The following is a 13,214-nucleotide window of genomic DNA, read 5'->3' as shown; positions in this document are numbered from 1 at the left end:
AGAGGTGGAAGCTGAAATGTTGCGTCAAAACAACAAAGATGAAGCTCGCCAGCCTCAGAAGAATGCCCACAAAGACTGAAAAGCTACCGGAAATCAGAGCAAGTGCCCTCCCAGATTTCAGAGCTTTGGATTAATCCCATTTTTCTCTTTCATTACAGACAGCCTTCATCTCCTTGAATTATAAATGATCTAAGTACAGGATCCTTGTCCAGACTTAAATATTGTCCTTTTATTATTTTAAGCTCATAGAGGTGAAGTCAACTAGGCGAGAGTCAGAAATATTGGGGATAATACTTACTGTCCTAAAGAGCTCCTAAAATCGGCAAATTGACCAACAGTGCAAATGTTAATGAAAATGTGTGATGAAATATCATCAATATTTCAGCTTTAATTCTTTGTTCAGTTTGAACACTTTGTAACACAGTGGTTATTAGCACTATGGCACAGTGATAAAGGGCAGTTAAGATTCCATCATCCAACTGCCTAGGTTCAAATCCTAACATCCTAATATGGCACGGGGCAAGTTGATGTCTTAGTTGCTGTATTTAAAAAGTGTGTAAAAAACACTGCCTGTTTCATAGGGTTATTGTATGGATCATGTATGATTATAACAGCTAGAAGTGCTTTGTTCAGTGGCCAGCACACTGAGTGCCCTACCAACATTAATGGTAATTGTGATTTCTTAGTGGGTTTCCCAATCTGCCCCCACAAGGGCTCAACAGTTCACTTAAAACTTCCTTATCAGAGGAGAGTTGAGCATATTTTATAAGCTGAGTATGCTAAACAAAAACATAGACAAATGTAACAAAATGTGGTAGAATATTCCCAAACACCATTCAACCAGAATTACTACCCAGTGATCCCAGATCACCAAACAAGGGCTAAACAGCTATTCAGGTGGAACCTAGCATATATTCCTTTCTTAGAAACTATGGCTGGGGAAAACAGATTCAAGTGAATCTTTCTTACCATGCACTAAATATTCACATTTGCCTGAATCAATCATTTCAAATCTCTATGCTCCAAGTGTGAAGGAAGGAGATTGGATGAGATTGCTCTTAGCGATCATCTCCAGCCCTGTCAATCTGTAATCCCATGCTGAACACTGGTGCAGTGATACAATGTGGAAATTGCCAGTAAGGGTAAATGAAACCATGACAGGAACTGTGCAGATAGCTGGTTATTACACAATGGAAAATGTCAAGAAAATAACCTTATGGAGTGGAAAGTATTGGATTGTCTGATTATGACTTACTCTCCAATATGAAGATATAGCCATGCTTGGCCGCTCAAGGGTGAAAATGTGGTAATGTGTTAAAATGTTAATGAAATTGGAATCCTATAATAGATGTTTAGAACAGCTTAGGTTACCAAGACATGGGCAGTTGAAGAGCATAGCTCATAAGTCCTGATGATAAGGCCAAACTCTTCAGAACATTCAAGGTCTTTAATAGTCTGATTCCAACTCGCCTTTGTAAGCTCATCTCCCTTTGCACACTTCCATGCACTCTGTGCTTAATGCATAATCAACCATTTGACAATCGCCATGCACAGCAGTTTCTCCTATGCCAGACACACACAGATTCTGTTGCATCCACTCCCATATTTCATGTCACTGCCTACTGTCACCATCTATTTTAGGTCATCATCAGTCAACCCACAGCACTGCTCACAGGCTTTCTTGAGTGGTCAACCTGCCTCCCCACATGTTTGCAATCCATTGATGTTATCATCACCAGAGTGTTTTTCTTAATCATGTGTCCAATCATGTCTTTCTTGTTTTAAATGCTTTAATGATCTGTCATTGTCTTTGATACCAAATGCAAATCTTGAATGTGGCTTGCAAGACTTTGCATGATCTAGCATTTTGCTATTGCTCACAGCACACTCCGTACCATTTGCTTCCTTGCTGATGAAATTTCACCTGCCCTGACAAAATGACATCTTCCACCCTTCGGCCCCATACACCTATCCTTCTTTCTTTAATATAACTTTCTCACCACTCCTCACCTAACTTTTACAGAAAGAGGCTTTTTTCTGTCTCTAAGACTAGGTTACATCCCCTAGCTGTGTGCCCATATGGCTCTTGCACTTTCCAGTTAAAACACTCCCACCTCATTATAAGTAACTGTTGGATAATGTTATTTCCTTTACTTTAATTCTCTTACTCTCTTTTCCTGGACAAATGTCTTTGTCAAAGCCAAGCTCAAATGTTATCATCCTAGCAAAGGCCTTCCTACTTCCATCATGTCATTCCTCACTCCCTATCCTGTTATGGAAATCCATATAAAGCATTATTTATCACAAAACATCCTACTCCTGAAAATTAAAACTTTGCTCTAGACAACATTTCATAACATGTCACAGACCAATTTAGTACTGAAAATGACAATTTAGTCTCCCTCGAGAAGGTATTTGCACTATTATCCCTCCATAGTAGTAGTAATTTCATACATCCCATGTTTAAAACTCTCCATAAGATCCAGGCAAGTGCATAAATGTGACTTTCTTTTCTTTTGCAACATAATGATCTTCCTATTGCAATATTAATCAATAACTAATTTGATAGTTGGATAACTGTTTTTAATGACCTGCTATGCCCAAACATTGTTGCACAAGTCTTCAGATCATTCCTATCATTGTTTATGTTGGTGGTCCCCAGGCCTCATGCATTTGCATTGTGTATTTGTTATTGGTTCACTGTCTAGCGCTTGGATTGATGGTGTCAGTGCTACACCTACCTAGGGGTGGAGCCAGCATACAGTGTAATGGCTGGAAGAAGACCTGTCTCTCCTCTTTTGCCAGTTTCAGCCCTTGCTGTTTGCAGCTGCCATGAACTTCCACCCCGCCATGCCATCCTGCCTTGGAGCCAACTGAGAATTTACTGAAACCTCCAAAAACTGTGAGAAATAAACCTTTTCTTTTCCAACTTTGGGCATTAGGTATTTTGTCTCAGCAATGAGTAAAAAGTAACCAAGACAATTCCATAAAAGATCTGTCACCAAAAGGATAAGTTCCCCTACTTTTAATAAAACAGAAGCCAAAAGTCTCATTATACTGATTAAGGAAAGACACATTTGGTTCCTTGTTGGTTGAGAGTTTAAAAGTCTGGTGTCTGGGCTTAAAAATAGATCCAAATTGAATCATCCAGTCAAAGATATTTAGGGTAATATTAAAAGGGCTCTGGATCATGTTAATTGTGAAGCCATGGGTCTTGGGTGTCTGTCTAAATCTATTTATTAGAAGTTTGATTATAGTTACAGATGTATAACTGTTGATTTACTGAAATCTGTTGAATCTTATATTTTAAGTTTGAAAATTGTGTGGTATGCAAATTTGAGTTCAATAAAGTTATTGAAAATGACAAAAGTCTGCTCAGTCTTGAAAGAATAATCAAAGAAAAGGATTTGCCAGACCTCGCCTTCCTGTAAGCCTGTCTGAAGAGGTCCATCTTCTTCTGGGTGGACTTTGGTGTTGAGAATCCTAAGCCTCTGAAACTCAACTCAACACTCATTTGGTTTTCAGTTAGTTTTCAACAAGTGGATGAAATGAATTGAAGAATGAGCAACTTTTGCATGACCCTTGCTAAGAGTGGCATCCTTAAAATATATACTTTAAACATATTTAAACAAATTAAGTAAAAATTTATTATCTTTTATATTTCTAGTGTCATTCTTTAATATTTACACAAAATCTCAAAATAACATGAAAAATGCTTTTTTTTCAAACTTTATTGTATTAATAATAAAAGCTGCATGATAAGAAGTTAAACTGAGCTTGGATTTTAAACCTAAATCCTTAAAAATCATTAATCTTTCTTTTACACTACAGAAACCCACCATATTTTAATATTCTTCATGTCTATGTGGTAATAGACTATCTATCTATCTGTCTGCCTATCTATCTATCTATCATCTTCTCATTATGAGACTCCCTTTGATGGATCGTAATTTCTAGAAGCATACCAGGCTAGACTAAAAGAAGACTTTCCAACTTTGAGTTTTTATCTTGTCACTCTTTTGAGAAAAAGGCATTCAGAATACCATCTGCTCTTCAATCAAATAGTCATATAATGAATCTTTGAACACACTTTCACATTCTAAACTTCATACATAATCTCATGTGGTTCTCTCCCCCTAAAATGTCCTTTTCACCAGCAATCACTTATCGGTATCACTTTCACTTCATTTACTCCACTATTTCCAATACTTTTGAATTTCACTCTTAACCTTTCTCTCTACTCTCTAAAAACTCTAGATTCATCCATCCTCTCTTGGGATCTCTTTAGTAATAATTTAGATTTATTTTATGATGCATATCTCTTCATATCTTGATTTATGTATGTCACCGGCTACTTTTCCTGCTAAATTTTAAATTTTTTAAAGTACAAATCCAGCTTTGAACTTCCCCATTTGATCACTGTGGGTTCCTGAATTCTCTCCCCCTTTCCTCCATTATTTATGATGTAATAGGTGATTTCTGCCTATTTGAAGCTCCAGGGAAGTATGACATTCCCATGCCCTGTGGGCCATCTTTACAATGCAAACAGATTAGCCAAAATGCACAGGGCTGGGTCTGTAATGTCCTTTCAATAGCCCTGCATTTAGCTTTGCACGGGAGGGGATGCACTGCCAACCTGGAAATGAGATATCTGAATCAGTCAATGTTAGCCAAGGGCTATGATACTGAAAATATTATTTGAGAAAAAAACACTACCCGGTAACAGAACTAAAAGCGCTGAGATCTGAGTGGAATACCAATGGTCTATTTCTCAAAGAAAAAAAGGATTTATGTATCCTACTGAAGATTTTATTGTTTTTCAAAATCTGTCCTGGCTTAGTAGCTGTTACAACAGTCTCAGGTGGCCCTCCATTTCAGTCTTTGCAATAGCTCATCCAGGCCTGACATATGGCTTTTATCTCTCTCTCCCTTCCTCTCTCCTTCCCCTCTCTCCCTCCCCTTTTTCCTCTCTTCCTTGCTTCCTAACTCCCTCCCATCCTCCCTCCAGCCTTCCCCTGTTTTCTTTCTTCCTTTTTTTATTTATCTAGTACCTAACATTCTGAAATTGAGGAGAGATTCAAGTGCTATTAAGATAGTGTTAAATTGGTATTACAACTAGGGAACTTGGGACTCTTCAAACACTGCCCCAAATCCCTCATTATGAAGTGCTTGACAAAATATGAAGCAATGTGAAACTATCTTTAGCGCTGGCTCTAGCCCAAAATCCCCTTATTGAAAGCCCTAGCAAGTTGGACCTAGTCATTTCTTTTTCTTAATTGTCTTAGTCCTAAATAATTTGAGATTGAAGCAGCAGACTATAGAGTTAGCCCATTTTCATGATCTGTAATGGCAGAAGCCAATATGTGCATCTTAAAAGGTGAGAAAAACTGACCCAACCCATCCCTGCCATGGCTTGAGATGGAGGAAACTGGACGATGAGCTACACCATAATGGCTCACTTAAAAACTCACAGTGGAAAATACATTTTTTTCCCACTCAGAACAAAACTAAATGAGCCCAATCAGTGAATTTACACATGACCAACCAAGTTCAGGACCCTCCTCCTCACGAATATAAAAAAATGCTTACATCTTAGTTCATTCAGGACAGGCCTTAAATTCCTTCTAGAGATCAATAGACTACTCCATGCCTGCTATCATGCCAGGCTCTGGACATAAAGATAAACAAGATCCTTCCAATGAAAAGTAAATAATGCCAAATCTATTGTGTTATAAGAAACAATAGAAGCAGAGCTGATACTGAGCTGGTAGGCAGCGGTATGGCCACTCAGGTGAAGGAAATACCGAGATTCTCAGAACTCTTTCTTGAGACCTTGATTGACCTCTAGCTGTACCCAATTGCCCCTGCCTGCACTGGTCCCTCTTTATGTCAGACTGAAAGTACTAAAAAGGACTTTTGAAGCTGTAATCCAAGTCAAAACTTGTAAGCATTCTGCCTAGTTAATGCTTGTGATGACTCCAGAATAGAAATATGTGTAAAGTGCAATAGTAGGGTAGTAAAGAGGAAATGTGAGTCTTACTAAATACATCTATGAAGAGCGTCACAAAAGGAGCACACATTTAATTAAATCTTGAAGTGGGTAGAACATAATACAAAGAACTGAGGACTAACTAGTTTGTGTAGACATTGCCCCAGTGCTCCACCAAGTGTAGGTGCTCAGCAATATCCCAACATATTAATCATCATTCCTATCAATTTTCATCTCCTGAACAGTGTGTTATTCTCCCTCCAAAAGATGGAATTAATGCCCTCCTTCCCCTTGGCCATTTTAATCATTATTCTCTAAAATTAATCCATCTTACTGTCATTTTGAAGGGCAGCAGAAAAAGCTAAGAAACTGACCTGAGCATTATATCAAGAAAAAAGTCCATGATACATGTTTCATGATCAACCATTACCAAGCCCCTATCAAGCCATACTGAGTACTTAGGGTGCATAAGGCACCACAAGATAGATGTTGACATTCCAAATGCACAGTGGCTCAAGGTGCTATCCTGACTCCACACATAAAGGATCTAAGTAAGTGATTCATAAATTCTACCATTTGCCTTACAAGCTGCTTTTTCCCAAGGATATGAATCGTATCTTTGTCTCCCAAAGACCTTCAAGGGTTAATAAGTGAGGAATAAACAAAAGATTTCACTGACCAATTACACTGCAGTTCTACAAAAGTCTTTGCAGCACTTACATAGATCTTTAATAAGTACCTCTCATGGTGGTTCTCCAGCAGGGAAGGGTATCCCAAATCCAGTCAGCCAGAGAAACTTTTGCTGTGATCATCACAAGAAGCATGAGGTCCTCTGAATAACACACTTGGAATCATGGAGTGTCCTTAGCAAGGAGAGAGTCCACCTCTTCATGAGTGTATTTTGGATTGTTTTATCTAAGGGCACATATTTACATTAATTTACTCTGAAGCTTATATGACTTTAAAGGCCAATCATGACCCTCTTTGTGGGCCATTCAACAGTGAGTTTCCAAACTTTGCCATTTCTGTAGCTAGGAGTGCTAGACACACCTTCACTGGAAAGTCACTGGAAACATACATGATCTAGAATGCTCAATAAGATCAACTCTAGAAACTTCAGCGTCTTTTCTAAAAAAGGGGGGGAGGGCATGCATGTCTGTCTGTCTGTCTGTCCTTTGGATGCTCTCTTTCGCTTCTCAATCTAGAAAACTTCCTGTTTATTCCAACCACTTGTTTCTTTTCTCTAAAATATAAAATAGTAAGTACCTTAAACTATTGTGCTTAGTGAATCTAAGAAAACTTGCTTTTGTGATAATGGAACCTGATGTTTGCCAGATTTTTAGTTTTGATAAAATTCCACCTTATCAGAATGAATGTATGATAAGTTGTATAAATCAACATTAACAAATAATATTCCATGCTGACAATTCTGTTCAGGATTTGGTGTTTTATTTAGATGACAGACATCTTCAGAGTTTATTGAAAGCAGTTGACTTGTCTTAGGGGGCTAGCTATTATTGAGGAATACATTAATTTTCAAGAACAATTTGAACAGCTTCTTTATATGTTCTTCATCTTGTCTGGAAAACAAATGTGTAAAAAAACATGGTGTAGCTCATTTCTTCAAAATTATTTACAGAGCATTTGCTATGTGATGGGACCCCTGCTAGCTTTGGTTCTGATGGTAATGAAAATGCCCCTGTGGTGGCTGTGTGTGCTGATAGGGCTTCTTGGGCTGAAATGTGGCCAAAGAGTGTGCAGACTGAAAATTCACACAAATTTGGCTGATCAAATTTGGCTGCTCTGTCTTCTCTCTGCTTCCCCCTTTCATTGCTTCTAAGAGAAGAAAAGAAAACAGTATTAAAACTGTGGCTTTGCTGCCCTGGAACCTTGGCCCATGCCACTGCATGATTTTGGTGTGACTCGCGCTCGCCCTGGGGAATATGTGTTGCCTTCGGACCTTGGCCCGTGCAGCCATGTGCTTCCTGCATGACTCCAGCTGGCACTGAGAAACACCACACCACCCTGGGACCTTGGTCCGTGCCCAGTGGACACCTGGACCCAGGACATGTGCTGGCCCCTTGGGGACAGTCCCTACCTCTTGGGCCTAATACTGCTGTTGATCTTCAGCTTCCATCCTTTCTCCTAGAACCTTGTACTACAGAAGATTAACTGTGCTAGCTTGAAGGGAGATTTAATAACTGCCTCACCCAAACAGAAGATCTCAGCAGGCTCCAGTCAGTGTGATGAGTATGCTTCTAAAATAGAGGTGTACAGTGGGTAAACCAGGCCAGCAGTAAAAGTCCCTCCAACTAACTGTAAGACTTTGGTGAGTCTGAGAAGAGTGTGGTGACTCCTTCCTGCACACAGAAAACATCAGGCAGAGTGAGGAGTGTGCCAATAAGGACTCCTCCTACTTGGAGAGAATCAAAAGGGCTTACGAAACACAGAGGCACACAATAGGGACACAGTAGGGACTCAGCCGACACAAACACTATAGACAGGGAGATTTGGTGACCTGGAATAACCTGAAGATAAAGTAATACCAGTAACTAAAAGCTGACTTACATCAATACTACTAGGCTTGTCAGCCCAGGAAGAATATAGAACTCACCCAACAGGCCCTGCACGGGGAAGTCGGGTGACTGGCCCACATAGTCACTGTGGGACCCAGCAATTACAAGCATCAACCTTACATTAGGACCCCAAGATACACACTACCAATAGTTGACACTAGTGAGACTGAAGGACCAAATATTAGCTTGAAAGGGGAAAATGGCAAAATGAAAAAACAAAATGCAATCTCAAACATCTAGTCCATCAGGAGCAAGTACAGGAGACACTGAAATAGAGGACTTCAAAAGTAACACACCGGAAATCTCTGAGAAGAAAGCAAGTGAAATAAAAAACAACCCCATGAGGCTCTAGAGGAAATGAAAGTAGAAGTATTCTCCCATGTAAAGACAGAAATAACAACCTTAGTAAAGGAGTTGTTGAATGCAGCTAAAGAAGAAATAGAGAAAAAGTACAGGAGCAAGGGAAACTGATTGAAGCCTTGAATGAACGATATATAAAACATTCATAATTCATGAAACAAACCCAAAGAGACACCCAAGAAACAAAAAAAAATTCTTTAAAGCTGGCAAAGTCATTTATATGAAGCTGAGGACAGGATTTCGGACCTTGAGGACAGGATCACAATTAGTAATCATAAGAGGATAGAACGTTTAAAAATAACAAAGCAGCATGAAGTGACAATCCAGCAGCTTCAAGATGATGCCAAGAGAAAAAACTATAAGATTAATAGGCATTACTGAAGATGCAGGAGTCAATGCAAATGACATAACTAAAATATTCACAGAAGTAATAGAAGAAAATTTCCCAAACATGGGGAAAAATCTGATATGTAGGTAAGTGAGTCATATAAAATGCCAAGAAGTCACAATCAGCATGAATCTACATCCAGATTTATAATAATTAGGGTCTCAGACATACAGAATACTAAAAGCTGTTAGAGAAAAGACACAACTAACTTATCGGGTAAGCCCATTAGAATCACTGCAGACTTTTCAGCACAAACCCTCAAGTCAACATGATCTTGGAGTGAGGTATTGCAAGCCCTGAAAAAAAAAAAAAAAAAACAACTTTCAAACCAGGCTGATGCACTCAGCAAAACTATCATTCAAATTTAATGGAGAAACAAGATACTTCCATGACAAAGAACAACTGAAGAAATTCATGTACACCAAACCAACTCTAGAAAGAATATTGAAAGACATACTAGATAGAAATAAAAATGACAACAATCCCCAAAACAACAACAGAAAGAAACCACCAGGTAGGACAAGCAATTAAACAAGGGCAAAATGCAGAAAGCAAACAACTGGAACATAACATGGCAAAGTTAAGCCAGTACATATCAGTGATATCCATAAGTGTAAATGGACTCAATTCACCGATCAAGAAAAACAGGTTGACAGAATGGATCAAGAAATATGATCCCACAATATGCTGTAAACAAAAAACACATCTGACCCAAAAGGAAACTCATAGATCAAAAGACAAAGGATGAAAAACAGTATTCCATGCAACAGGAATCTAGAAAAAAGCAGACATAACTGTTCTATTTACAGACAATATGAATGTCAAATCTAAAATTATTAAAAGAGATAAAGAAGGTCACTACATACTCATTCATGGAAAAATTTAATAGGAAGAACTAACAATTATAAATATACATGCACCAAATACAGGAGCACCTAACTATATAAGACAGATACTAATGTACTTGAAAAACCAAATACGCAATGACACAATTATAACAGGGAACCTTAACACCCCATTGCCACAAAGAGATAGAGCAACTAGACAAAATGTCATCAAAGAAATAATAGAACTGAATCATACCTATCAGCAATTGGACTTAGTAGATGTTTAAAGAATGTTCTACCCAACCACATCAGAATACACATTCCTCTCAGCTGTACATAGGGCATTCTCCAAAATAGACCATATATTATCCCATAAAACATTCTTAAGTAACTGCAAAGATATTTACATTATCCCATGCATACTATCTAACCCTAGAGTACTGAAATTGGAAATTAATGGCAAAAAATTGCAAAACCTGTATAAATACATGGAAATTAAATAACAACCTTTTGAACAATCAGTAGGCTACAGATGAAATTAAAGAGGAAGTAAAGCAATACGTACAATTCAATGAAAATGCAGAAACAACATACTGTAGCCTGTGGGATGCAATCAAAGTGATATTAAGAGGGAAATATGTAGCAATAAATTGTCATATCAAGAAAACAGAATGAGCATAAACAAACAACCTAATACTTCACCTAATACTTCTAGAAAAAGAAGACCAAGTTAAATCCAAAGCTCATAGAAGACAGGAAATTGTAAATATTAGAGCAGAAATCAATGCAATTGAAACTAAAAAAATACAAAGAATTAATGAATCAAAAATCTGGTTTTTTTGAGAGGATAAACAAAATTGACAAACCTCTAGTTAACATCATAAAGAGAAAGAAAGAAAAACCCCCAAATTCATGCAATAAGGACTAAAAAGAGGAAATTACTACAGATCCCATGGAAACTCAAAAGATCATAAATACCTACTTTAAAAATCTCTACTCACATAGAGTGGAGGATATATAAAGGAAATGGATATATTTCTAGAAACGTATGAACTACCAAGACTCAACCAAAAAGATACAGCAATTTTAAATATCAGCTATTGAAATTCAAAATGTAAATAATAACTTACCAACAAAGAAAAGCCTATGTCCTGATGGATTCACAGCTGAATTCTACAAGAAATTTAGAGATTTAGGGGCTGGGGATTTAGCTCAGCGGCATAAGCGCCTGCCTTGCAAGCAGGCAGTCGTGAGTTCGATCCCTGGTACTGGTAAAAACGAAAAAGACAAAAAAAAAAAAAAAAAAAAAAGAAAGAAAGAAAGAAATTTAGAGATTTGATGCCAATCCTCCTTAAACTCTTCAATGAAATTGAGAAGGAAGCAATCCTGCCTAAATCATTCCTGGAGGCAAGTATCACTCTCATACAAAAACCAGAGAAAGACCCAAACAAAAAGGAGAACTATAGACCAATCTCAATAATGAACATTAATGCAAAGATCATCAATAAAATGCTGGCAAATAGAATGCAACAAATCTCCAAGAAGGTTATACATCATGAACAAGTGGGATTTATTACAGGGGAGGTTGAATATATAATACACCACATCAACAGAGCCAAAAACAAAAACATGGTCATCTCAATAGATGCAGAAAAAGCTTTTGCTACAGTCCAACACATGTTCACGATAAAAATCCTTCAGAAACTTGGAATACACGATATCTACCTCAATCTTATAAAGGCCATCCAGGACAAACCCAAAGCCAACAGTATACTAAACAGAAAAAACTTAAAGTTTTCACTTAAAATCAGAAACAAGGAAAGGATGTCCACTGTCACCACTCCTATTCAATATTGCTCTGGAAGCACTAGCCAGGGCAATCAGACAAGAGAGAGAAATAAAAGGAATAAAGATAGGAAATAAAGAAGTTAAATTATCACTATTTGCAGAGGACATGATACTCTATATAGAAGACCCAACAAACTCCATTAAAAGACTACTAGAGGTAATAAACAAAGTCAGCAGTGGAGATATATACAAACTCAGTGCTCAAAAATCAATAGCATTCCTGTACACAAACAAAAACTCACTGACAGAGAAATTATAGAAATATTGCCCTTCACAATAGCACCTAAAAAATGAAATAACTAGGAATCAATCTAAGAATGTAAAAGACCTATGTGCTTAAAATTATGCAACACTAAAAAAGGAGATTGAAGAGAATATTAGAAAATGGAAAGATATTCCTTGCACTTGGCTAGGAAGAACCAACACTGTGAAAATGTCCATACTCCCAAAACTGTTATACAGATTTAATGCAGTCCCAATCAAAATACAATTAACATACCTCACAGATCTAGAGAAAACACTCCTAAAATTCATTTGGAAACAGAAGAAGCCTAGAATAGCAAAGAAAATTCTGGGCAACAAAGGCAAGATAAGAGGCATCTCAATTCCTGACTTGAAATATACTACAAAGCCACAGTGATAAAATCAGCATGGTACTGGCAAAGAAATAGACCTGAAGATCAATGGAACAGATTAGAATATGCAAGCACAACTACAAAGACACTCAGGCACCTAATATTTGACAAAGGGGCTAACCATGTTCACTAGAAGAAGGATATCCTCTTTAACAAATGGTGATAGAAAAATTGGCTCTCCAGTGCCAAAGACTGAAAGTAGATCCATGCCTATCACCATGCCCAAAACTAAAGTCTAAATGGATCAAAGATCTAAATATTACAAGATAAACACTAAATCTATTGGAAGACAAGGTAGATAGAAATCTTGGAGACATAGGGATAGGCAGAGAATTCATGAACAAAACACCTTGGAAATCCCCTTCAAAAAGATCTCATATTATTAAAGCTTCTGCACTTCAAAAGAAATGGCCAACAAAGTAAAAAAGAAAACCCAAAGAATGGAAAAGAATTTTAGCCAGCAAACCTTCAGATAAAGGACTTATATCCAGAACATATAAGGAATTAAAAAACAAGAAGCCTCACAAATTCAAACACAGTCTCCAAAAATGGGCATCAGAGATGAACACATGGTTCTCAGATGAAGATACA

The sequence above is a fragment of the Cavia porcellus genome, unplaced genomic scaffold (genome assembly GCF_034190915.1).
Source record: "Cavia porcellus strain 051 isolate PalLab524CR breed Dunkin Hartley unplaced genomic scaffold, mCavPor4.1 scaffold_1, whole genome shotgun sequence".
Classification (NCBI taxonomy): Eukaryota; Metazoa; Chordata; class Mammalia; order Rodentia; family Caviidae; genus Cavia; species Cavia porcellus.
This window is presented reverse-complemented; position numbering follows the sequence as displayed.